This window comes from Phaenicophaeus curvirostris, chromosome 7 (genome assembly GCF_032191515.1).
Source record: "Phaenicophaeus curvirostris isolate KB17595 chromosome 7, BPBGC_Pcur_1.0, whole genome shotgun sequence".
NCBI classification, from domain to species: domain Eukaryota; kingdom Metazoa; phylum Chordata; class Aves; order Cuculiformes; family Cuculidae; genus Phaenicophaeus; species Phaenicophaeus curvirostris.
Window position 1 is genome coordinate 42,032,522 of NC_091398.1, and position 27,860 is coordinate 42,060,381.

The 27,860-nt window shown below is 41.8% G+C and overlaps 1 protein-coding gene across 16 annotated transcripts in view; it reads right to left on the minus strand.

Annotated features, from left to right (window-relative positions):
• The window catches only part of BAZ2B (bromodomain adjacent to zinc finger domain 2B), a 112,220-nt gene that overhangs the window by 59,024 nt on the left and 25,336 nt on the right, over positions 1-27,860 (minus strand). For 8 of the 16 annotated variants that reach the window (XM_069861731.1, XM_069861739.1, XM_069861738.1 and 5 more), the window contains exon 1: positions 7,121-7,423. The exons of 1 other annotated variant lie outside the window; for it this stretch is intronic. The gene's annotated coding sequence lies outside the window, so the exon portion shown is untranslated. Of the gene's footprint in view, positions 1-7,120; positions 7,425-24,819; positions 24,986-27,860 lie in introns of those variants that run through there. 7 more of the 16 variants (XM_069861735.1, XM_069861733.1, XM_069861723.1 and 4 more) reach the window with 6 other exon arrangements.

The following is a 27,860-nucleotide window of genomic DNA, read 5'->3' on the forward strand; positions in this document are numbered from 1 at the left end:
GTCTTTGCCATCTAACATATTTCATAAAGAAGCACAGGTAAGAAATAAGCAATCTGCATTTGCACCTGAAATGGGAATGCATCCTGGGGAAATAGATACTTTTTTTAATACAGAAATGCAAATGTACCTATAGTTGCAAGCTCTTCACCAACACAAGCACCTGTCCGAGTTGGTAACACAGCACCAAATTAGACTGGGAAAGGAAACAAAAGGCCCTTTGGGCTCCCCTCCCTCCCGCTCTCTGGCCTCGCTCTGCAGGGCTGGGAGTGTCAGAGGAGCTGTGTTTGCAGCCTTAATTCAGCCACTTGGTTACAGTCAGTAACAGAAAACTGGAATACTGGGATTTCTGAGCAATTCTGAACTGAGGAAATTATATTCTTTTCCTAGAGACATACATACTTTTGCTTTTAAACTAAGTCAACTCTTAATTATGTTTAGTTAATTACTCTAACCACAGCAGATGGCCGACTCCAAAAGAGATAATCCCCAGAACAGCCATTAGCCAGGATCAGCAATAATTACACTGCAGACCTAATGCCTTCTGTGAGTAATGGAGTCCATCCCAATAACAGCAGATCCAGGGTCTCTGTAACCCCAACTATAAATTATTTTTTTTCTTTTCCACCTTGGAAGCTGTTTCCTGGTCTCCCGCTGTGACAGGCACACCCATACCCAAACCTGCAGCAGTCTGGCTCAGGCTCTGAGGAAGGCAAAGGCCTGAGCCTTGGTCGGGCCAAGAACTCCATCGGGAAACCCAGGACAAGCAGAGCAGCACGAACACCCACTGGCTGTAGGTACTGCGAGCCTAACGCGTGCCTCTCCTGTTGTTCATAATCTGACTATGGACCAACCTCTTGCCATAAACACAACCGCCTCAGCAAGCCTGCTTGGTGCTTGCCCTGCCAGGCCATGTGGCTGCACCGCGATGCTCTCTCTTTGCGCTGGGATGCCTCCCAAGGGTGCTCCTCCAGCAACAGACCCAACCATAGATCGCTGGTGAGCCCTACTTGAATCCTCCCTGGGCAGCAGCCAGACTGCATGCCAGTCAATTCTCCTCATCAACAAAGATTACTTGTTCAGCTTAAATAAGTGAAATGTCAACTAGAATAATACTGTGTGGTTTAGTGTGCCGTTTGCTAAGCTTCAGTTGCGGAGCATGAATAGCTGGACTTGCTGAAGCATCAGGCTGTGAGTTGTTCATCTTCGCGGACACCTGCATCAAGGTGTGCGTGTTCAGCCAAAACAGGGCCTCCAGAGCCAAAATAAATCCAAGATACGGAGGCCTCAATGATACAGACCATCAACACCAGCTGCATCAAGACAGGATAACAACCCCTCTGGGAGACAACGAAGAAATCCAAGGAGAAACAAGAAAAGCCCAGATTCAGTACTGCTGGTGGACTGAGCCATCACAGGAGGGGCGGGTACACAATCTGTGAGGGCATCACTGCCATGGAGTTTCTTCGCTCCTGTTGCCCATTTCTCTAAAGCTCACCATGCTGCTGTACCACTCTATTATTTATTTTATAGAATAAGATGCCTTAAAGTTTGCTTTGGAAAACGTCACATTTGAACTTTGGAGCAAAGTGATGCCAGCCACTCAGACAGGAAGTAACTGAAGTGGGGAGGCACAATGAAACTCTGAACTCTTAGCTAAGTGACACAGAGAATTGGGTGTGCACATCCAATCCTTCAGCTATAAACACATGCAATCCTTACTCTCCGAATCCCTTAGCCATAAAGTGTTGACCAATTCCAGGACTAGGACAGGATTGAGCCGCACCTCAACTCCTCTCCAAGAAAGAGTTTAGAAAGCAAGTTGGCTCCATTCTGAACCTCGTGCCTTAACAGAGGGTTCTCCCTTGCATTTCTGCATCCCTAGTCCCTGTGTAAATCAGTCCAAATAGATTCTCACCCAACCCCCCCCACCATACTTTTCATCTGTGTATTAATGGGGTGATCTTGCCATCAAACTGTTAGCTGCACTTTTATCAAAGAAAAGATTCCTGACACCTCCCACTGAACACAGAGCAGTGCATTTGCCACCTGACATTTTAACTCTACTGGAGCTGTCTCGGAGCAGATACACAACTGGACCAGAAATACACCACAAGAAACAAATACGGACTATGGGTAACAATTCCCAACCTGGGACAGCTGAAGTCAGTGCCATTCTTCTATGCTTTGCCAAGCCTGACCTCCAACCTGTCAGACGCACACGGTCTGCTGTTCTGCTGACTTTTTGTGACTCAGAACTTAAGTTGCAGTTGTACATCTCTTCCCAGGGATCAAAAGCCAGACTTCATCTCCTCAAGCTCAAAATCCAAGGCTTAGCACCAATTACAGGCAGCAGAAGAGCTTGAGGAAGTGTGAGGAAGTGTCCTGTTGAACCAGTGATGGCAAAAGATGCCACCAGTTTGTCCAAGAACTGTTAAAATTCGAGAGTGTTAAAATTTGTGCTAGTGCCAAGCATGCTCATTGGAATTTGCATAACTGCACCTTGCCTGTCTTTAATACAAAAGAGTGACAGAGAAGGCACTAAAATAATGGTTAACTTTCTGAAACCCAGTGTATCTGCTCCAACATACGTACACAGAAATTCCCAAAAAAACTCACTACAAACAATAGATTTTGCCCATCTGATATTATTTTGCTTCATGATGGGAAAAAAAAGTGTATTAAAAAAGAGTGGTCAGAGGATGTCAATCCAAACAGTCTAACTTCAAAAGCATAAGCTAAGGTAAAGATAATTTTCAGAAGAAGTAACTACAAACCAAGCTATCCATTTGAGTGCATGAACTCCACATGAGTCAAAGTAAGCAAAGCGCAACTGGTTCAGGGCACTCCCCTGTAAATGCTTAAAGAATAAAGATGCAGAGAAAAAGATATCTTTCCCTTGCAGTTACAGGTCCATAGAACGGTTTGTGATGGAAGGGACCTCAAAGTCATCCAAGTTCCACTCCCTGCCATGGGCAGGGACACCTCCCACTGGATCAGGGGCTCCAAGCCCCATCCAACCTGGCCTTGAACCCCTCCAGGAATGGGGCAGCCACCACTGCTCTGGGCAACCTGGGCCAGAGCCTCACCACCCCCACAGGAAAACATTCCTAAAATCTCATCTCAGTTCCCCCTCTTTCAGCTGAAAATCATGCCCCCTGATCCTATCCCTGCACTTCCTGATGAAGAGCCCCTCCCCAACTTACCTGCAGTCCCTTTCCGTACTGGGGATTAGCTCTGTGGAACAGGACCTGGGGATCTTGAAGGACACCAGGCTCCATGAGCAAACAGTGCATTGCAGTGGCAAAGAAAGCCAACGGGATGCTGGGCTGCATCTACAAGGGCATCACTGGCAGAGAAAAAGAAGACGCTATCCTGCTCTGCTCACCACTTCTCAGGCCACGTATGGAATACTGCGTTCAGTTTTGGTTCCTGCTATGCAAAAAAAAGATGTAGCCAGGCTGAAGAGAGTGCAGAGGAGGGTCACAAAGACCATCCCAGGACTGTGAAGCCTGAGGAAAGGCTGAGAGAGCTCACTTTGTTCAGCCTTGAGTAAATAAGGCTCAGGAGAGACTTTATCACCATGCTCCAGTATCTAAAGGGTGGCTGCAAAGAAGACGGAGACTCCCTTTTTACAAGGAATCACAAGGAAAGGACAAGAGCTAACAGGTCCAAGTTACTCCTGGGGAGATTCTGATTGGTCATAAAAGGAAAAAGTTTCACAATGAGAACAATCAGTCAGGAATAATCTCCCCAGGGAAGCGGGGGATTCCTCAGCAGTGGATACTTCTAACACTCAGCTGAACAGGGTGCTGGACTATCTTGTCTAGACCATGCTTTTGCTAAGAAAGATTGGACCAGATGGTCCTTAAGGTCCCCTCCAACCTGGTATTCTGTGATTCTACAATGATAGGAAGCTTTCCAACTGTATATTCACTTCTCCAGTGCCAGTGAAAAACAGTTTTAGCCCATATGTTAGTGAACAAGTCTATCAGCCTCTCATGTCATTAAGTGTGTTCTGGTGCCTTAATTCAAAACATCATTATTGGCTAATTCCTAGTACTGAACTCTAAAAAGCACCTTGAAGGGTCACCTTGCAGGAATGCAATAGTTCCCACTAACAGTCTTAGACAGCAAAGCTGGGACACATAAATTGTTTCCACATTTTCATGTTGTCCGACTCCTGCAGTTCTTTGGAAACCCAGAACCAGCTCTACAACGAAGCATTCTGTGTGATACAGGCCACCAGTTTAAGTCAGCGCCACTATTGGCACCCGTCCTCATTTTCAAAAGTCTTTCTCAGGTTATGTGTTTATTGTTTCTTCCAGACCTAAGACAAAAAAAAAGCAAAAAAAACCCCAAAAAACAAAACAAAACACACAGCTACAATAGAATAGGTAGACTTTGGTGGACTCTTAACAGACTAACTAGAAGGAATAAAAGTGGGGTTCTTAAGATACAAAGAAAGAAACTCAAGCCTCAACAGCAGCCACGGCAGCTATTACACGTCAGTGGACTGTCCTTGCTGATGCTACTCACAATATTATAGTTACAGACCGAGCATATGCAAATGTGACATCTCAATGTTATTTACACACTGTCAGGAAGTGGTTAGACATAAAAAACCTGACAGATTGCATTTTTATTTCCACATACCTGAGAGAAAGAAAATTATAAACCATCCATATCCCCCTTCTACAAAAACAAAAGTAAGTGTCAGGATACATCTCTGGATTCTAGGCTTCCAACAAAGCCACATGCTAAACATCACATTTTCCTATGTTTCTGGAGAACACGACGTAAAACACAGGAGTCCATTTTACCCGCATCAGGTGCTGGCGTCTTAGCAAGGACCGGCAATCAGTCAGAGATTAACGATGACACACAGTATTCCCACAGAACATAAAGGCCTCTGCAGAGGCAGCTGGAACACCAGGGTCATGTCCCAGTAAAAGGCAGAGCTGCGGCTCTTGCCGGGCGGGGAGAAGCAGATGGAGCAGCCCCAGCTCTGGCCAGATCACATTCACCTCAGGAGGACGGCGATAAGACACACACATCCACAGGCTCTGGCCATACCCTGGGTTGGGATCTGCCCTTCCCTGTGCCACAGGAGCCGCTGTCCCCGCCGACTGTGGGTGTCCCTAAACCCCGTCCCTGTGGGACACAGAGCTGAGCAGCTGCCCACCAGCGCCCATCCGGGCTGTCCCTACGGTCCCACGGGAAACCAGGCCTGCCAGAGAGCTCCACTGGCCCTGAGCCACCCAGCCCCGCTGCCAGGCACCGAGCTCAAGGCCTTCCAGAGAGACAGAGCGTGCGAAAGGACAAAAAAAACAGCAAGGGGAATGTTTGTAAACACCAAGATTTAGGAAGCTGGAACAAACAGACCAGGGTACAAGAAGCTGACTCAAGACTGAGGGGTTGCGAGCCTACTGGAAAAAGACACACATGCTTTGCCGGCATCCAAATTAGGGCATTGCTTAAAAACTGTCGATAATAAGCATTATTGTAACTTATTTAGAACATGAAATTATGTACAAATTTACCTACTAAGAGGAACAATTAAGTATTTCATTAACAACATTGGAACGTTGTTTTGTGAGAGGGATGAGTAGGAGCAGTACTGCAGGTCCATTACACAGCAGAGGCACAGGGCTCCGAAGGAAGGCAGCACGCATAGGGAACCCAAGGCCATCCCACAAAACCTTCTTGTTGCAGTTAACGCTCTCTACATGAGGACGCAACAGTTTCATTGAGAACGCTGACTGGCACCCGTTCCTCAGCAATCTGTAGGATACAGAGGTAAGTAATCTGGGAAAGAGACTGTGCAAATCAACAGTTTCCAAACACCAGCTATCAACCACCACTTGAGAAGAGCTGCCCTTTAACAAATTAATGCAGGTTGAATCCCTCATCTTTTTGTCCCCACAGCATTTCTTCTGCCCAGTTTCCCTCAGAACAGACCTGTACCTACATGCTTTCACCATTCTACTTGTCCACACCCCATTTCTCTATACATAACCACATATGTGAACCCAGGCCAAGCATTTCCAAAACCTCTTTCTACCCTAAGCTGGGGGAACACTGTGTCTGATCCCCACTCACTCATTTTTCTCATAACGTGAACATACACAGATTTCTTGCATATGCCGTCTACATCACAAATTCTTCAATAATGGCTATTCAACCGGAAAATGCATATTCTTTTAACCGTCTACTGTGAAAATATCTGTTCCTTTTAAGTGAACTGTAATTTTTCTCCTGATTTCATTTTCAGTTCTGGTATCCATCCCCACAGTGGATACTCGCTTTACTAAATGAAACTTTACATACTTTTATTTCCAGAGGAAGATGCGATAACAGAACAAGTGACTTTGGTCAGGAATTCAATACAGGGGGTTCTCATAATCTAACTAGCTAACAAGAAGGAAAAAAGAAACGGCAAGAAGTAGACCCACTTAACAGAGCAGAGCAAGACCAAAAAGTCACTGTTACCATCATTGTACAAGATGAAATTTGTTAGCTGGCACTCTGGAGTGAAATACAGCCAGACTTGTGCACTGAGCGGTGGCTGTCACACCCACCAGTCCTCCCCAGCAAGGGCCCGGGAACCATGTGAAGTAAAGATAACACATCAACTATAACAAATACAGAAACAGCACAACATATACACATAAAAGAAAGCCTGATAAGAGGGCTGTTTTATTTGACAACTAAGGTTATGATAGACATGAAATACTTCTGAAAGCAATAAAACTAAGCTGTGCCATGCCAATACTTCAGCACGCACATTTTGTGTCACTGGGTCAGGCCAACGAGTATTCATCAAAATTGTTCATAAAGTTCACACTAGCTGTCCCATACCAGAGCAGACTTTAAAATGTTTTTAAATCTCATGCAAATCAGATGTATTTGCTCACCACTACTATCAATAAGCATAATAAAAAGGCAGTAGCTGTCTGTCTTTGAATACAGAAAAACTGAACGCTGTAGCTCTATATATTCCTTCTTTGGACCCTAAACACTTCAAACATGAACCTGGGAAGGAAGAAGGGAAGGGAGGCAGCACGGAGGAAAGCACCGAACACTTGGAGTTAGAGCAGAAAGGAGAACACGAGCAGCTTACTGTGGAGCGCAGGGTAATCAGGAAGTAGCCATTATCCCGTCGCCACGAGTAGGGGCAGCACTCCAGAGCAGCTGGCCGAGGGTCTGGTGGGGTTTCAGTCAGGAAGGCAGACAGAACACATGCCGACTACAGAGCCGAGCCCTGCAGAGCCCAAAGGTCACCAGACGCCTATTGTCAAACACTCCCCTGAAAACGAAATGCAAGCAGGCGTTTACAGAGCTGCATCTGAGGAAGCGCCTAAAATCCACCCCAACCTCCCTCTGTGTTACACACAAAACATGGCTGTCTTAGTCAGAGATTAGCAATTATTGTAATGAGATCCTGCCGGAGAGGGTCAAACAGTGCTTCCTGCAGTTTACACGTCCCTGTTTCCTGGTAAACAAACCGCGAGGCAGGTGGAGCGCCCCGATCCCAGCAACACGAGCACCGGAGCGGGACGCGCCTGGTGAAACATCCATCTGCATTTTAATTACATCAGGCAACGAGGTGGCAGAAAAGATAGAAACAACTGAACCATGAAGGAAATGTTTTCCACAGCGTTACACAGGCATCAGGGCCACCGTTTGTTTTCTTTTTTAAGCCAGGCCCAAGGAAAACATTTTCTTTTCTTTTGAATTATGCTTATGTACACACACCCCCAGAACAAACTGCTCACAGAGTTGTTCTGGTAGGAGGCTGCTACGGAATAACCCAAACCAACCCTGCGGAAAAAAATGCTTACCACCGTGTTCAGAATTTAAGTATCCATCCCCAAAAAATTACAGAATTCTACCAACAGTACTCAGAAATTATCAAGATTAACTTACTGAACACAATTTTAGAAGAAAAAGAAAATAATTCAAGTGTTTCTGGTTTGTTTGTTTGGTTTTTTTTGACTGCCTAATGCCTCTCCTCCATGAAAATCGATCGCATATGGACTACACGCATGGCAGTGATCCAGTGAGAAAAGTTAGTTGTTTCCTGCCTGTCACCTTTCCAAAAGTTAATTCCAACAAGCTCCAGTATAAAAATCAGACTTCCACAGTGTCTGAGGACAGACCTGGACTACTATGAAAATGGAAAAAACAGCACCCACACACACCCCCCACCCCACAGAAACTCACTGACTGATGGAAGAAAAAGCTTGCTGCTCATAAGCAACTGGAATCGAGTGTTTAGTTTGGTGACAGAAGAGGGACTTTAACTAAGGGATAAATACAGTCAATTCTTACACCACAGCTCAACGCGAGTTAAACTGTGCAGTGCCCTAAAGCAGCAGCACAGGACCTGAACTTCAGCATGTCAGGAAAGAAGAGGTTATGTGCATTATAGAGGAAACATGCAAAGAGGAGAGCTCCCTCTCTAGGAAACTCCACAATAGGAAATAAGACCTAGAGAACACACCAAAGCAACATATCTGAAGAAACAAACCCAGGAACAGAACAATAATGAAGTTTCTAATCATGGAATGATTTGGGTTGGAAGAGACCTTAAAGCCCATCCACCCTGGCCTTGAACCCCTCCAGGGACGGGGCAGCCACCCCTGCTCTGGGCAAGCTGGTCCAGGGCCTCCCCACCCTCACAGCATAACATTTCTTCCTGAGATCTCACCTAAATCCTCCCTTTTTCAGCTTAACACCCTCCCACCCCACCTCCTATCCCTGCACTTCCTGATATAGAGACCTTCCCCGGCTTTCCTGGAGCCACTTTCAGTACTGGAAGCTGCTCCCTGGAGCTTCTTCTCCAGGCTGAACTCTCTCAGCCTGTCTCCATAGAGAACAACAACAATGTTAGAAATACATCATAGCTGCTTTTCACAACAAGTTCAAGAAAGGAATTATGGAAAAGTGTGAGAAAAAAAATAGAGAAAGCCTGCCTGGAATGGTCAGGAAATAGGGGAAGGCAGATCTGTACACAGTTCTCTGCTGCTGCAGGTACAGCTTGTGCTAACGAAGGAGTTACTCTTCCATCACATCTCTCAAACAAGGAAAGCTCTATTAACCAGAGGGATCTCTGCAACTAAACAGTATTTGAAGAAGGACCTTCGCAAGATGTGCTTGTTACAGATATAATTAGTACAGGCACAATTTCCTAATCAAACACTTGGATATAACTCATTCCCTTAAGTAAAACCACATCAAAACTTCAGTGTTTCATTCATCTGTTTTTCTACTGTTACTCATCTCACAAAACCACAGCCATATCAAACAGCATATAGCGTTTCTGAAGAAAACAGTAAAAATCCAACACATGAAATAAGAAAATCCTTCTGCAAAGACAAGAAGCAGCAGAACTCTTTGCAGTAGTCTTACAATAGCTTTAAAAAGCAACGTGTGTTGTATTCAGTCAGAGTAAGTCTGGTACTAGCATGACTGCAAACACGCTCTCACATAAAGATTTAGGTGATCATGATTTAAAGTCTCAATCTGGGAATTATTCTTGAGTGAAAAAATCTGTATGCTAAGATACAGCCACAATGAAATGAGTCTTACATGACTCAAGGAGGATTGCATACAATAGTTCCACATGTTAAAATATGAGATCAGAAATTATGATTTTTCTATAATTATTTCCATCCATGTTGCTCATAATGTGAAAAATATTTACTGTGGAACAGCTGTTTCACATTGCAATGACAATGACAATGAAGGAGAGGGCAACAAAAACTTGGCATTGGGAACAGCCAAACATAAAGTCCACGCTCACTGTCTGAGCTCCAGGTTGAACCAGACCCTGCCCCAATCACAGCCTGTGCAGGATGATAAAAGTGTAACTTGTTTTCTACCAGTGCAATCATTAGAGAAGCTAAACATACTCAACGACAACCCACTGCCTCCCCATCAAGAATAAGAATAATAATTCAGTAAATGACGTGCTCAGACCAAAATTCTGCAGGCTACTGAAACACTGGTGCCCATTAAAAAAAAAATGATGCTTACAGAACAGGCCTAGCAGGATACGGAAATGTATGATACAATAAGTCACTGCTCCAGCTATGTCTTAAGTATCCACCAGCACCTGCTTGTGTAAAACCGCACACAGCATCAACTTGAGGAGCCCAGCTGAAAAGTTACCATCTTTCTGGCAGATTTCCTTTTTAAAATAAGAGTATCAGTTACTATATATTAGGATGGTGCAAATTCCAATTAAACTCCTATTTACCTGTGTCCATGCAGCACATTACATTACAGCACAAAATTGGCTCTACTGATTTACGCCGGCGGGTTTGGTTTCACTGTTCATGCTTTTTTATATTATGCTGACAAACTAAAGATAGAAAAAAAGCAAATTTCAGCGATTTTGCAGTGCAAGTCCCCAAGGTGATGTAAAGCAGCAGAAACCGCTGCAGTATCACCCAAGCACTTGGCCAGGGGACCAGCAGCAAATATGCAGCTCCACATCAGTTCCAAACATTTCATAACAGAAACAAGCGCCCTGAGGATGAGGAGGGTCGCAGGCATCCTTCTGCAACAAACAACACCAGCTGAGGGATGGGATTGAAGGGGACCCACACAAAACAACTCAAGAGGCTGCAAAAGAACTCAGTGCTGCAACAGGTGATGGACACTGGCACCAATCTGGGAATCAAAAAAACTCCACAAACAGGTGCTGACCAAGCTGAATGAAAACCAAACAAATTGCCATTATGAACTCTGCTGTGCAGTGCTTTTGCACAACAAAACTGACCTGTTTCTTCATGACACGGGATGCAAAGGATTCCATACGAAAGCCAACAGCATTCTGCACCGTGACTGTACACAGGTAAAGCACGGAACAATTCCTCAAACCCAAGAAGATCATGGCCACTGTTTCACGGTAAGCCAAGGGGAATCACCCACTGCAACTCCATGAGTCCTGGAGGAACCATCACGGTAGAGGAGCATTGCCAGGGAACCAACAGAACGCACCCAGAATGGCGACATTCACATCCAACACTCATCCATGCAGGAGGATCAGGTTTTCCCTCTGACAGTGCCCAACCGCCTGTCTCAAACAGTTCTGCATCAGCTGAACGAACTGCGCTACAAAACTCTCCCTCACCCACCTCCCTCCCCTGAGCTCTCGCCAAACCATTACCACATCTCCAAGCATCTCAACAGCTTCCTAAAAGAGAAGGGTTTCCACAGCCCAGCAGCAGCTCAAGATGCCTTTCAAGAATTCATCAGTTCTAGATTCCAGAATTCTACGCTACCGGAACAAACAAGACTTGCTTCTTGTTGGCAAAAATGCACAGATTCTAACGGGTCTTGTGTCCATCTGTAAATTTTACACTAAGCTGAGACAGACTGCTCAAAATTTAATGGTTAAAAATGGCAATTATTTTTGCATAGACCTAATAGCAAATTTTAACTAGAAATACGGATGTTGAATACAGATCATGCCATAAATATGAGTATTGAAAAATAAATTTTAAAAACACGAAAAATTAGAAATATTTTTAAACTACATACAGTACCAGTGAGCAAAGTACTGGAATGTGTTTTATTGATATTTCAAACGTTGCCCAGGGCAATTCAATCTATGGTCATACAGCAAATAAAAAATCCTGAAATTTTATTTATTTATTTTTAGTATTTTTTTTAAGTAAAAAACAAAGGCTTTTCATAGTGCCTTGTGTTCTGCCATTCCTGCCAAAGAGATTTCAAACAGTTAAGCACCGTACCACTCCAAAGTGTAAGAATCGCTTCAACACTGTACCAAGAAACCCAGGTATTAACCTCAAAAAACAGAGGTGAGCCTATCTAGAACTACTGCTTCATTCCGGGCATTCCATTCCAAAGGAAGTTTTGATTTGAAACTTTATTGTTTACCCTATGATAAAGAAGTATAGAAGCAGTTAAGCCATGAATGCTGCTTACGCTGGCCCAAGACAAACACAATCCCTCTGTAGCCTCCAGTGAAGGCCAGCAAAACCAGGTCTGTGTTTTGCATTGCACCTCGATATCAACAACACCACTGCTGCACAAAACAGATTGCTTCACAGCAGAAACACTTTCTTTCAAAGGCATGTAGTGATATGACTAGGGGGGTGGCTATAAATTGGAGAGGGCAAGATTTAGACCTGACATTAGGAGGAAATTCTTTGCAATGACAGTGGCGAGGCACTGGAATAGATTGCTCCGAGAAGTTGCGGATGCCCCTTTCCTGGAAGTGCTCAAGGCCAGGTTAGATGGGCCTTGAGCACCCTGATCCAGCAGGAGGTGTCCCTGCCCACTGCACAGGAGTTAGAATTAGATGGTCTTTAAGGTCCCTTCCAACCCAAAGCATTCTATGATTCTACAAAAATAGTAAATACTGGTGAATATAAACACTATACCTGAATCCAGCATCATCTACACCCAGCAGCCACAATTTTGCAGAGGATGAGCGCCCTACAGTCAGCTGTGTAGGGCATTAAACCAAAACACTTCCCATGTAGTATCAGGCTACCCTTCGCTTCCAGTAATTGTAGCTGGATTCCTGACACCAGCTGCATGGACAAATCAGCAGGGGACAAACCAGACTATTCATTACTGAACAGAAATAATTTTCTGGGGTGGGACACAAGAAGTTCTAGAAAACTTTTTACCCAAGAAAAATTAACAAGTTACTAAAAGTGTCTTCCAAGTAAACTCGAAAAGGAGCAAGGAGGAACAGACAGGGAAAGGCACACCAAACAACCAGTCCAACCTTCCCCCTCACACTCAATCTGTGTCAAAAGCCTCAATACCTTTCACTGCCAAGAGTCCTTCAAAGAACGGCCACCAAAGCAAGTCCTGTTTGTGTCCCCGTACATGACGTACTGACACATTCACAAGTCCCAATATCATTCCTTCTCCACATCAGACACTGCACAGAGACCATCCCTGGGTCCCACTGCTATACAGTGCAACATGGGATGCTGAAACCCATCTCCACACTGGAAAACACTACAAAGCATTAGAGACAGATCGCCTCATTTCAGCTATTCCTTCCCACTACAAAAACCCACCCTACCATCTATGAAACCCACAAGCTGACACAAACCAATCTGCAACCTTGTACCATTACAGCCCTACCAAAGCAAAGGGAAAGAGAGACAGCAATCTTCTCTTTGTTTCACCTCCTCCTTATTCCGGTTGCATACGCTGGCCAACATGCTCATCATTCCTTTTAACGGCCTTTTGGTCCTCACTGAATTATTCACCAAAGGCACAGACACTTCGTTTATCAATTTGATCCTCAAAGTGGTATCCTGGCATTGGAACAAACACAGTAGCTCCTACAGAGCCACCACTCAGGAAGAGCCAGCAATATTCACTACTCTCAAACAGACCCCTAACCAAGCCCTCATGAGAATGGAAGTGTTTCAAGGCATGGAAACGTCACTCGAACACACAGCAAAACAGTTTGTTCTTTACATTATTACAGCACCCAACAGTACTCCCCATGTTGACTTGTTACTTAGGACTAATCACAGAACTATCAAAATCCCAAATTATAATTTATTTAGTAGCATTTCATACATTTGCTAGTAGATTTCTACTTCACAAACTTTCTATAAGGAATAAATTCTGGAAAAGCATATAAATATACCCGAATTAAATAATTTCGGTTCACTTTCATATTTCTGCATCAAAGTCTTCTCATACGTTCCCTCTCATTTCGAATATTGTGTTTATCAGAATGTCTTAATATTTCTGTAATATTAAACACTCCTGTTTCTGTGTTAACTGGACACTTGAAAACAAAAGAAACTGAAGCATATCCGGACCTGAAGGAACCCTACGTATCAAAACATGACATTCCATCATAAAGTTGATAAACAGGTTGTCAATATTTTTCAGTATATTCCATTAAAATATAGAGAGTGACTGGAGTTTGATGAGATTTGAGACTGAGATGATGTTTGTTGCCATGTTCTATATACGTTATTATCAGCCATTTTAAAAAGCTTTACAGAGACCAATGTCACACCTAAACTTTTTTTTGAGGTGGTAAATTCAGTGTTAACTGTTATTCATTCAAACTGAAGGTTTTGGTGAAAAGATCCCATAACCAGCAAACATAGCAAAGAAATGCAGAGAGAAGGAGAGTTAAACTGCTCATTGTCATAGAAATAACCATTAATTTACCATTTTATTGGAAAATTGAAATATTAAATTATTTTGAAAATACGAATATTTTTCAGGAATTTTTAAAGGTTAGAACGCATAAAAATACATATTTTTATCTGTCGTCAGAACATACACAAACACACAAGCACAGACCCTCTGAGAATACAATATTCATTTTGCTGCAGAAGAACAGACATTGCATAACAATGAGATTTGCTAATGAAATCAGCCATCAACCTGGAATACATATGTATTAAACCAAGACCTCTGTGTCATTTTCTTTCTGCATCATTTGTTCTTTCTCTCATTTTTCCTCGACCTTTCAGTGTCTTGTCCTCCTCCTGCTCTCGCTGCTTCAAGTACAGCAACACTGCAAAATATTTTAACAACATACGTACACCACTTTATTTTACAATGTTTATTTCTCTACTTATTGCTAAACGCGGATCCTAATCGCATGAGTTCTACCAGCATTGTTAACACAGCCTTGAAAGAAAAATCAATGGGTGCTAAGGAGACAAAGGGATTTGATTTCTCTGTAAACAGCAGGAATATCTAATAAAACCGGGTGTCACTTGGCACAAACTGTAATTTTGCAGCTTAAGGTGCACACCAATTATTACAAGAATTTACTATGATGATTTTTTTTAAATCTTCTCTGTATTTATATAGTGATTAAACAAGGAAGAGAACGTGGAACCTTTACATGAATAAAAGAGTAATTGCTTTGCACGAACACCCAAAGTCATCACAAAAACAAGCAAAACAATTCGCCAAGGTCAGGAACACACATACAAACACATGGCATTTGTATCAGTTACACAAAATTCTACTAAAAGAGAGATGAGTACTGAATGGAATTCTTCATTTTACTATTTGGAGCTAATCATAGCAATTAAGACATTAAATAGTATTTTAAAAGACATGTTTCTGTCATTATACTAATATCATATTTCTGTTTTGTGGGATATATGCTCCCCTATACTTCACAGATAAAAAGCAACCTATTTACAGCCCATGTTTTGAATTCACCCCAAAACTATTCAAAGCTATACCAGAGCTCACTATATTTTTCTACTGTTCTCATTTTAGAGCCTTTTAAATAAAAAAAAAACCCAAATACGATTGTGTTGCAATAATGCCACCATCAAGTTAACATTATTTCTTATAAGCTCCAAACTCACACCAAAAAATAACAGAGAACAGTAGAAAATACATCCCTGCTGGCCTCTTTGATAGGCTTGGGGTTTTTTGATTGTGTGTCGGGTTTGTTTGCTTGTTTTTCTACTTTCTTTTCCAACTAATACTCCAAAGCCCTAACTCCACAAGGATAAATCACCAATTAGTTAGCCACTCTTAGTGCATCAGAACTGTACAGAACTCCTTGGGAACAATGAAAGCCATTTTTAATTTATTTCCTCATTTTATCCTGAGGGCTTGAGGAAGCTATTCAGTTGTTCTATACTCATGATGACCATTACACCACCAAAGAAGCAGAAAGCACAGGAGACCACTGGAAAACAGAGGAGGAAAGTAATGACCTGCCTGCAAATGGCATTACCCGTCCCTGGAGCAAGGGATGTCAAATTGTTGCTATATAGCCCAGGAAGAAGACCATCAAGATATTGGACATAATGAACTAGGTACGTAATTGAAAGCATAAACATTTCCACCTATGCTCTTCATATATGCTCCAATCTTCCTTTTTAAGTTAACAATCACGTCACTGAAAGCTTTGAAAAATGAAAGCTTATAACGCACAGCCTTGTTTTCCCTTCAATTTCTCTCACTTTTAAAGATATGTGGCTACCTGATATAAACATCCCAGCACATGTCACATGAACTCTTATTCGTGCATTACAATGTCCAAATAAAAAGACACATGAAGACTATTTTCAACCACATGGTATCAAAACCCACTTCCGTCTCAATTACAAAGCATTCATCCTTCTGCAAAAGAAGCTATCTACACTACCTCTCGAAATGACTGAAATTGAGCAGGCAGATGCACAGTTAATTACAGCTGGCTCATCTTTAAAAGCAAAGACCACAAACTCCAGGGTCTGCAAGACAGAGACGCTAACGCAACAACCTTGACCCCTGAAAGTGCTGGGTCATTTTCTCCTGTGATGAAAAGTGATCGCGTTCTGTAACTCTAACCATGGCTGGAGAGTGTGGCTGGCAGGCAACGACTGGGAAACGTATGCACTTTTAACAATGACTTATCACCCTGTAATGGTTGGACTCGATGATCCGGTGGGTCTCTTCCAACCTGGTTATTCTATGATTCTATGTAGGTCAGCTGAACAACTGAGCACCTTTGACAAAATGTCACAGGCTCTTGAAGCCATATACTACAACAACTGACAGCAATGGTTTCATTAGGGACCAAACCAGTGTATATGGGACCTACGGATATAGAGAACTGTTAAAGGCTTTAGTCTTAATTCCAATGATTAAATGAGAAAGACTCTGAGATACCCAAATCTACAGTACACAAAAAATAGGTGATTTTGGCACGTAACTCTCAGGACAGATGCATGGCTGCCAAGCACCAATTACAGGACATCAAACTTTCATAACTTGCACAACCTGGCACAAATCTCCCTGACAGGGATACAGAAAGCAGTTACTCAACAGATACAAGTGAACCCTCATCCTACTAAAACAGATCCAACCTCAGAGAAGAACACAGGTGAAACCATGCCAACAGTACAGAACTAGCTGCTGCATGGTGCTAAGAGATACCTGAATTTTTATCAATAAAGTAAAAACATGAACTCAGAAATGAGACTGAATTTTGCAACACTATTTATCCTCTCTGAAATGACCAGAAATAGCTTCTACGATGTACAGTCTAAAATTTGTATGTTTCGCTAGAGCAAAGCACACAGACACAGATGTGCTGAGTATGAACACATTCCAAAAATTAACTCTGTCCAGTTTACTCCAGGTTTTGTTGCAATTTTAAAATCATGTTCCACGGAATGAGCAGTTTGCAGACCCAGTTTTAGAACCACGCTGTACGTGTGGTCGTACCTATGGACACACACATGCCTTTATTGTCAGATTAAAAGCCATTCCTGGCACCTCATGGAGAAACTGCGAGGATCCTTCAGAGCTTACTGCCTTAAAAATCTGGTGATGAAGCTGGCTTATGTTTTTTGATAATTAAATACCCCAAACTGTACTGAATTACAATGACTACTATTTATCTACTTTCTGGGGACGGAAGTGGAGGAGAATTTATTAACGCACAGGAGGAACTCCTGAATACTGGAAGGTCACAGCCTATGGGCTGAGCTGCTGAGTGAAAACATCCATGATGTTCCAGAGCTGCCATTTTTCTTCCTTGACAAAGACTCCATCTGCCACAGAGTCATTTACAGCCTCCGAGTCAGAATATCAATGATTTCCAACCATTCTGCAAGCCTACTTTCACCTTGACATCACCTCTGTAAAGCACACAAGCAGATGATACATCGAAGCCCTCCACACACTCTGAGCCCATACTTTATTCAGCTGACACGCATTTATGTCTTAGAACACACCATTTCTTTACTTTCTTGGAGTTGTGCAGGAATATTAAAACTCAAAATTCTACACCCTTTTCGTTGCTGTGCTTGTTTCAAATAAAGTACCTTCAGAAAGCGTAAAAGGAAACCTGTCAGATACTGACAAAACATCTGATCATTTGAAATCTTGAAAAAGGTACTTGCACACAATCTCAACTTATTTTTTCTTCTCTAAATAAAAAACCAACCAGTAAGATCCTGATCACAGATCACCATGCAGAATAAACCACCATAGCTTCACTTAAACCAGCAAACCTGCATGCAGCTCTGCAGCTCTCAATGTATATACAAACTGAGTTAAAAAAGAGATCCTAGAGCTGGGGTAAAAAGGGAAAAGAATCCTGCCTTACTGACTGAATACCCAAAGGACTGGGTCCTCAAAGAAAACTGTTATTCATGGATAGATAAAACCTATTTTCTTATACATATATTTTCTTGTGTATACAAACACACCTTCTCCATCAAGTATGATCATATAGAGCCCATCATCAGGCTTATCACAATGTGACTTTAATGAATGTATTCCTTGATAACAACTTTTGCAGTCTTCAAACAGGGAGTAAAATATTTGAACATCCGACAAAACTAGCAAGTGATTTTATGAAACTGTACTTCTTAATACCTATAAAGCACATATTTTACAGTCTCAGCTTTACCTCCCATCCTTTCTTCTCGCTGCCTATGTCTTTATTTCTTCCAGTTACCGTCAGACATTTGATAAACTGAATCCGCTCCGATTCCGCAAGCTTTCTGCCTGCCACCCACTTTGTTTAGGCTGTTTTTAATATCCCAAACATAAATACAATTTAAGACAAGAATATTCTTCTAAATCCATATGGAAAAAACATCTCTTCATCCCCCAAAATCAATTGTTCCCTATAACCTCCCTGGCTAAATCGGACGAGGGCCCAGACTGACTGCAGTGTAAAGCTGAACTCTGTAAGGCGTTGCCTTCATCCTTGCCTTAGAAAGGGCAGGATCAGATATACAGGGATACATATCCAACATCTCTATTTCATGTCTAACTGGTATTTACCTGACACTCCCATATCACATCTCTCATCCAAAGAACTAAACCAAACAAAACCCATCCACAAAATGTGTTCAATATCCCACCTGCTGTCAATATACACTTTGGTCATTTATTATCTCCTCTGCATTTCAACTGCCCCTACCCATCTCCTCATTATCACTAATTACTTTGGTTTTTCAGTGGCGTATACGCAGGCTGAGAAAGCGTATAACACAAGGGAACACCTGTACACAACATCCATGTCAAATCAAATACGCACCAGCACTTCATTGTTTGCTCTTTTCTGTGCCTAAGGACTAAACCTGAGGAAGGGCACTATGCTGCATCCAAATTTAAGAAAATGTGCCCAAACCTGGGAAAATCAAGCCCAGCAGAAAAGCGAAGGAACAGATCTTTAAGAAGAGGTACTACAATGAAGCAGAGCTAAGGAGGTGACCAAGATACGGTACTCAGGCATGGTCAAATCCAGGAGACAGCAATACCCTACGAAAGACATCAGTGATGTTGCAGAAGGACAGTGGAAACAGGGTCCATCACTGTATCACTGAAATCCAGGACCTCTCAGTCTTACAATGGCAGCTGTCTCACACCACGTATCTGCTGCTAAAGTATGTCACTATTTTTATCTTTCTCTTACTTGGAATGCCAGAATGGAGATGGAGCCCTGCAGATAAGGCCTCACAAGGGCCAAAGGGGGCAGTGGGAATCCCTTCGCCAGGACTGCTTCCTACGCTCTTGCCACCACACCCAGCACAGCGGCCCCTCTGCAGAAAGCACGCGTGTCTGACCCGTATCCAGCGTGTGCTCTACCAGAGCCCACGGGGTCTTTCTGCCACTGCCCACAACCTCTCCCAAGAGATAAAAATTTCTGAAAAAAATCTTTTATTCTTATTCATCCACTATTAGAAACAGATTTATGGACTACTACAGCAACAGAGGAACCGAGCTACACCCACAAGGGAAGGGCAAGCCCCAGCCGAAGAGGCGCTGGTCTGCATGCTGTTCCCAGCCACCACACTGCTGTTTCCATCTACAAAGCACATCTACGCTCTTCCAGTCGTCAAGTTAAAAATAAAAGAATTCTCAGTGTTTATTTAACTGAGGATCCCAGCTGCCTTCTCAGTGTTGCCTCTTTTGATTCCCCTAGTTCAGATTTTCTTTATCACCACAGGATTTGCTACTTACCTTAAAAGAAATCAGAAAATAAATTAAATACAGCAAATTTAGTATTGCCTAAGGATCTTAAGGACTTCAAAAATATAATCAAATATCAAATGATTCACAGTAATACTATGAATTGTGATAACAGCAAATGAAAACCCCACGTACAATAATGCCTCCCTCCTCAAACTTGTAACCCTGACCCAGACGACACATTCTGGAGCTCTCCCACGGTGAACTGGTGATCTGCTAAAAGCAGATTTCCAGCTGAAACAGGAACGCAAGACTCTGAGACTTAAGACTCCAAAGGTAAGGCTGCATTGCTTACATACAGAAAATTATCTTTTCAATTGTTGACTAGAAAAGTTTTACTAACCTAAACATCTAAATTATAGAGCTACTGTACATGAAGAATTAAATTCAATTAAAAAAAAATTTCTCGTGTTCCATAACCGGACAAAGCTTTTCATCTAAATGCTGAGAACAGTTCTTTGCATAAGAAGAGCAAAAAAGCCAAAGCAAACAAAGTGAAAACTCTTATCTAATTATAGGTACACTCTGAAAGATTCTGAACTTTTACAACTTTTGAAGCAACTGTAAACAACAAACACACATTTTGTGTAAACGGGTTGCTGCTGTTGCAAAGATAAAACCAGCTGGTCTTAACAATGCAGTGATACCACCAAAAATTCAATTTACATCTGAGCTCCTCCAGTTGCCATCTGTACAGTAAAGCTTAATAAACCACTTATTTCTTGTAACAGACGCTAATCACGGATTGACAATACATAATCAAAATCTGCTCTTTAACCCTTTCAGCAAATAACAGTTATTAAATCTGGTTCACAGCAATGGCATTAAAATAGTTGGGAGTAACTCTTGTAGAAGTTGTGTCAATAGCGGTGGGGTTTATTCCATTCTTTAAAACTGACTTCCTCTTATAAAATACAAGAAATCAAATGCAGTCTCAAAGCTGAAAAGACTAGTAGGTATCACACAGAGAAATACACAGTTTATTAATCTTTCCTTGAAACTTCCAATTATTTTGTAATTTTACTTTCATAGTTGTTTTATCTAACAAAATAATTTGTTTTCCTTGATAAATAAATCTTAACATACACAAACAAGCAAGTATGTACATGCAGACACACAACAATCATATTTGCAGACAAATCAGTAACATACAGCAATAACACTTTTATTTCAATTTTAATGAGATTATTTTCTAAAAATAGATATGCAAAAATAAGTAAAGGCATAATTGCCTTCTGCCTCTTGTTTAAACTGTATAATTACTATAAGCATATACATCTATTAAAATAATTTTATTTTTAGTTTCTTAGTCAGTGTCAATTGTTGTTGTTATATTTAAGTAAAGATATAATTAAATCCATGGGTGTTACACACGTATGAAGGAGGTGAATTCTCACCTTCTTTGGAGGCTGGGCTGTTCTGGAAGCTGTATTATTTTTCCTGAGCTTGCTGAGCATACATCCACCTACAGTGTCAAAAACCAAACTGCTGCTTTTCAAACACTGTCACTACAAGCAACACACAGCGCGTTTGCGTGGAACCACAGCATGGTTCAATTCCAATCCATTATCAATAGTTTCTCATTTGTTGCCATTTCCCAGACTTTTTATTAACTCCCGCTCACAGTTCAACAATCCCATTTTTGGTGCAATTCTTTTTGTTCTGAGACATGGCAGAACAAGTGATAAAGAACATAGTTTTAACAAAAAAGCAAGATGTTTGCCCAACCAGCCCATTTTGCAAGTCTGCTGTGTTTTCATTCAGTTTGCAAACCGGCTGCTATTTACAAACAGTTAAGTTTCATGTAAGGGAAGCACTTTTCTTGGCTAGGAACATTTCTTTTGTTGTTCCCCTTCAAACTTCCAGTCACCAACTCAGAGCAGGCCAACGCACGTTTTGTTGCTGTGTAAAGAAACCAAGCAGTTTCCAAAACTTGTCAAACCCTTACTCCTGCTTTCTGTAGAAAGCATTGTTTACAGATCCTTCATCTTCCTTTGCTCAAAATATTGGTTTTCACCTCCACCCTCCTTTTCCCTCCCAAAAATGGAAAAAACTTAAGTGTAGCTAAGATTTTTCTCCTGACTGCGGCACTTGCCAGCTCTAATACTCCTGTAAAGGCAACTCCTCTCCTAAACATAGTTTGTCATAAAAAAACCTCTTGGTCAAATTCTTAGGCCTCTCTTCTCAAGTTTACTTTAACTCTAGAAAATTTTCTTCAGCCTTCTGCTCGGAGAGTATGTGCTATGGGTTAAAGCACTGACTGTCCCCACAAAAACATGAGAGGTCTCTAAGGATATGTTTTTTCTCCTTTTTCAGAGATATAACTCTTTTCATCCCTCAGAAAAGTTTTAGGTAACTTACAGTTGGCCATAAATGCACAGGTAGAATAAACTGGTACACAGTGTTAGTACAAGACATGGCCTCCAGAAGAAGCTTGTTGAAAGAGATATACATGTGGCTATTCCTTCCTTTGTATTTTTAAAGGCCTGTGGGAAAAACTACCAAAAAGCGCAAATCTTCTTATAAATCCCTCCTGTTAGTCTCCAATTACACATTCAAAGGGAGAAAACTTAGGCATGCCAGCTTGCCCATTTATGGAGCATTTTTGTCTTATTCTACGGAGGAAGGCACTTTTGTGTTCAGCATTCATGCCAACTGTTTCATGGTAACCGAGGCTGGCTGCAGCTGGCTAGCAGCTCCCATTCCATTGCTGCAGGTCTAGGGAAACCTGCCCATCAATATAGGATCTAGACCGCTTTGTGGGCAATAACTCTCAAAACACTGAGGAGAAAGGAGCTCTCATGACACTTGAGTGCTCAGGAAAGTCATAGGAAATTCTCAGCTTGATCAATGATTGTTTTCTTACTTGTATGTATCAGTATTCTCAATGGGATTGCATCTCCTTCCCAAGGAAAAGGATTTATTCTGTGTTTTTTTAACAGTATCTCACAAGTTGGAAAGTTAGCAGGGTTCACTTTTTAAAGCCCAAGGTACAGGTAATGTTTAAAACTAACTGGATACTATATCCCTACCTGCTGCTAAACTGGAAGCTGCTTCTAGGAAGCTTCACCATCTTTCTTCTGGCACAGGCAGCCTGGGAAGGTGCCAGTCTTTCAGTTTCTGTACATCCCAGAAAAAAACATTACTTCATTTACAAAAAACAGGGTTCAGCTTTTATGAAAAGAGAGCTTTCAATTAAAGCTGGCTTGCCGTACAGAAGCTGGCAGTACACTCCTATACTACGGAAACTTCCACAAGTTCAGATGCCTGCAATAAATTCTAAATCCTAGGTACAATCCTCCTATTCTTGTCTATTCTTGCAAATTTCCTAGTTGTGCTTTTTTTTTGTTTTTAAATTGGCTCAGATTGCTGCTCCTCACTTTCAAATAGCAGCTACTTTCCCCCACACCCTAGACCAGCCTCGGATCCCTGTCTGCTCAGCAAGGTGTTCACTGGAAAACTGTTCATTCAACCTTAAGTTCACTGGATCCCTCCTACAGGACAGATCTGCTCTCCTCACAAAAACCTGTTTGTTCTTTGTACTCAGCAGATGTTGGTGCTCTCTCCGTGCCTGTAAACACCGAATTAAGTCACGAGCAGTGGGTTCAACAGCTTCTCTTTCCGCGTTGTACAGAGCATGCAGCTGTACACTTTAAGTACTTCTAAAACTTGAACCACTTACATTTAATCTTAAAATTATTTTAATCAGCATGTAAAAAGGAATGATTTGGTGCTTTTTTTTCGTATTGTCAGTGCAAATTATATCTTTACTGATTGTAAAGTAACCTCTGAATGCATGAAGGTCGCTACTGAAACATAAAACTCCACTGTATCACCCAATATCGTGCCTGCTACCTAAACAAGGCTTTTGTTAACCAACATATCTCATTACTGGTCATAAACTTGAAATAAGTCTTTGCAAACTTGCATATTCCATTTGCTATTTGATATATGATTTATATGTAAATACATATATATAGGGTATATAATCAGAAGTGCATGAAGAATTTATACAAGGAGCGCCAAAATAACAAACTTGTAAAATGCCTGCAAACCTACTTCAGATTTTCCTCTCCTCCTTTACGTACCTGACAGACAGACAGTAAGTATGTTAAAAGTTCAAAAGCATGCCCAAAAGCTGCATCAGTGAGCTAGGCCAAGCTGGCCAGGCGTTCTGTTTAAATAGCTCCCTATTCTAGTTTTCACTGTTACCTTTGTCTAAAGCAAAGTACTGGATTAAGATACAAACACTCTGCTTGCTCTAACCTGAAAAAGACCAAGCAAACTGATGGGAGTAGAGAAGTCTTCATTTCCTAACAAGTCCAGTAAGCTACTGACAGCACAAGATAATTCATGCTCATCATGTAGCAAAATACCAAACATTCTTCTGACTATTCAAAACTCTTTTCAAAGCTGCTAAAACTGATTTTGGAATCAAAACTCTCAGCACAATCTCTGAATTAATCCTCAGTATTCCCTAAGCTGTATAATGTCAGACATCAGAATGACAAAAGGCACACTGACAATGTGCAACACACTGAAATTACAGCCTATCAGATTTATATTTCAAGCTTACATACAAAGAAACACAGAAACAATAACAAGTGTTACCGTGGACATTAACTATCACAGACAGACTCAAGAGCTCAGCCGGAAGGCACAGAAGTAACTGCATGTGTGGACTGAGCATCCAGAGGTCCTGGCTAGACCTGTACTTCCTTTTGGAAGCAGGGCCTAGGCACAGAACTCAGCACTGAGCCATACAGAACATGACATCTGCTTTTTCCCTACTTGATTCTCATCTCTCGGAAAATTATCAGAATGCCTATTGCCACAGCCTACTCACTGCAATGAGCGTGGTCAGTCCTGCAGCATCGCTGTTCCGCAGCCTGCAAAAAGAAACAATGATGAGCTCAGCCGTCCTCTCGCCAGGTCACTGTCACAGGGACAGACCCATCAAACACAACAGTGACATTCCTCCAGCGTGTGTGTGAGGTATTTCCAGCACACTGAGAACACTATAGTTGTTTCCCACACTCAAGAGGAAGCCATGGACAGACCCATTTCAGCCAGACGTCAGGTACCGGAACGTCATATGTGCAGCCACCAGTCAAACACGCAGACATCCTGCCCTTGCTGAACTGCGGACAGCACAGCACAACGTGTTCCCCTGTGATGTACACAATGAGTCAGAGACATCTTCTAGTTAAAATGCCAAATGCACTCTGGCCTCCCAGAAATCAGCTGGAACAGTCAAAGTTGTTTATAGGAACCAGAGTTTCATTCCATTACCGATGCGCAGTAGTGTGAGGATTTCATATTCTCCTTGTGCTATGAGGGCCCAGAAACATCCCTCTGCCACTACAAAATCCACACATATTTCAATGAAAACTTAAAACTAAAAATATTTGGAATGCTTGCTTGGATTAGTTTCTTCCCCGATTTTTCTTCTCTTTTCTTGAGTAGATCAAGTTTTTCTACACAAAACAGAGTAACAGAGGCGATACTTGGAATACAACCAGCTCAGGAAAGTGTTACTTGTAGCAGAAATCTGGTATCATTAGGGGTTTCTAGTATTTTTTTTCACTGAACGCTAGTGAAGAGTCACTGAAATATTACATTTCAATCTTTTAAAATTAAGAGGGTCATTTCTTAATCCTTTTCTTGAAATACTTAATAGAAATACAGCAGCACAGCCCTCCATTAAAATATCACATTCTATTGCACAAATCACCCAGCATGAACGTACAGGTGTCACACACATTTGTCAGGCTAAATAAAAAGCCTGTATTCAGCAGGAATATATTAGTAGTATATTCAAAATTACAGGTAACAAAACCAGAGCTAGTGTTGAATTCATCTAATGCAGTGGTCAAATGTTCTTTCTCCCAAAGACCGCTGGCTGTACAGTCAAGATTTTAGCAAAGATCCAAATCCAAGCATTTTACATACTGGGTAAGTAAATCTAGCCAGATCTATTCACGCAAACCGACTTACTATCTTTTCATAAGCCAAAACTAACTTCAGTTGTGCAACTTCGTACCACATACAACTGACTGACAAACACCCTGTGTATCTAATACTCTCCAAGCAGAGGAAAATAAAGTGCATCTTGATGCAACTGCTGTAAACCTGAGCAAACAAATTAATTTTCTAACAACAAAACCAGACTTCTCTATTATATTTATGTAAGAACAAACCTAACTTCCCATTTCTTACTCAAGTAAAGAAACAAATGCCAACACAATGCAATGTGCATTAAGTGCATCACACGCTGACCTGGTTCATTCTCTCATATGCTGCAGAGATTTACAGTAAACAAATTACCAAGTTAACCAGAACCCATTGTCACTGTTCATCAATAAAGAAAAGCTTATTTAATGCTGGTCTTGTGTTACCGAGTTTGTTTATTCCCTTTCCAGAGACTAAAGTGTTAATTCTTCAGAGTTTCACTCACTTGCTACCTCAACACATCAGCAGCCACTGTCAGTAAATCAGTGCTCCAAGACCTCTCAAAGAGGCAGAGTGATGACTGTCCCTTTGAAGGGGAGAGGAAATGGGCACATCCAGGCCACCCTTCCCTCCACACCCCGCCCTCCTCATCATCACAGAAACATTACAGGCTAACCTGTTGGGATGGACTGGAATTTGCCACATGGATTTTCTTAAAGCTAATCGTGTTTTGATACAGGGAGAGCTAACCTTGCCCGGTATTCACTTCATCCTTAACATAACTCTATGAAAACTCTTTTGTTTTTACAAGATGGGCACCAGTAGAAAACAGAAAAATCCCAGGGATTAATTTATGCTTTCAGTTTGTTCTGCACTTCTATCATGAGATTAAAACAATGCTACATAAAATGCATTCATTACTCTACTACTTCAACACTCACTCTTCTTTTTAGTTTTAGAAATACATCTCGCTCCACAATGGTTACAGTATTTCCTTAAACACATTGTCATCAAAGCACAATGAATGGCTTTGAGTTGTGTCACCACTGTGTCATCAGGTGTTACTTATTCATTCAGTTCCTGTTGCATTTCTGTAGGAGCTCTGGACTTACCTTACCGTCATTAGCTCAGCAAAGTTCAGCACACACTCTCCATTTCAGGAATGGAATTTTACCTGCCTGTAAGAAGTTCACAAAAATAATGCTCCTTATCTCCCTTCATCGCAGTTCCATAAAAGATACTCAAGTAACTCTTAACAATTATTTTATTTTCAACACAAGAGCTTTACACTTGCTGTCACCTGTACAGCTCACCTATGTGGGAGACACACCTCATACACAGAACTAGCTCGACTTGACTTTAAAGGTGATTTGAAGTTACACGCGAAGCAGAATTCAGATTCTCCCCTTTCCAGCACCTTGTAGTTGGTGTGCCCAGGAGCGTGAAAAAAAAACTATTATCAGTGGGGCATTCCAGTTATTTCTCACTTCTTCTTGGAAAACTGTAAATAATACACCTGCTTTGCTAGAAAGCAATTACTCTTCACCCTCCAGGTAAACATAGTTGTGTTTCTTCCCAAAGGGAAGCTGTACTCCACAGTAAGACAATGTTTTGGTTACCATCCCAAGACCTAATTAGAAATCTGCATATCAAAGCCAAACACATAAGGAAGGGGTGGAGAAAAGGTACAGGACTTAAATATCACAAACAATATTAAATAAGACAAGGTACTGCAGGTGCACACACTGGGGGGGGATCACATGGCCCAAACAAATGCAAGTATTCCAGTGATAATGACATCCCCTCCTTTGACGCTGTGGGGTTGCACTACCTGACAGCCATCTACTGCACAGTTCTGCTCTCTGTTTTGCAGTGTCCGAGGGTCCAAGTCCATCGCCAGCACACACTGACCAACAACTGCACCAGTCGCA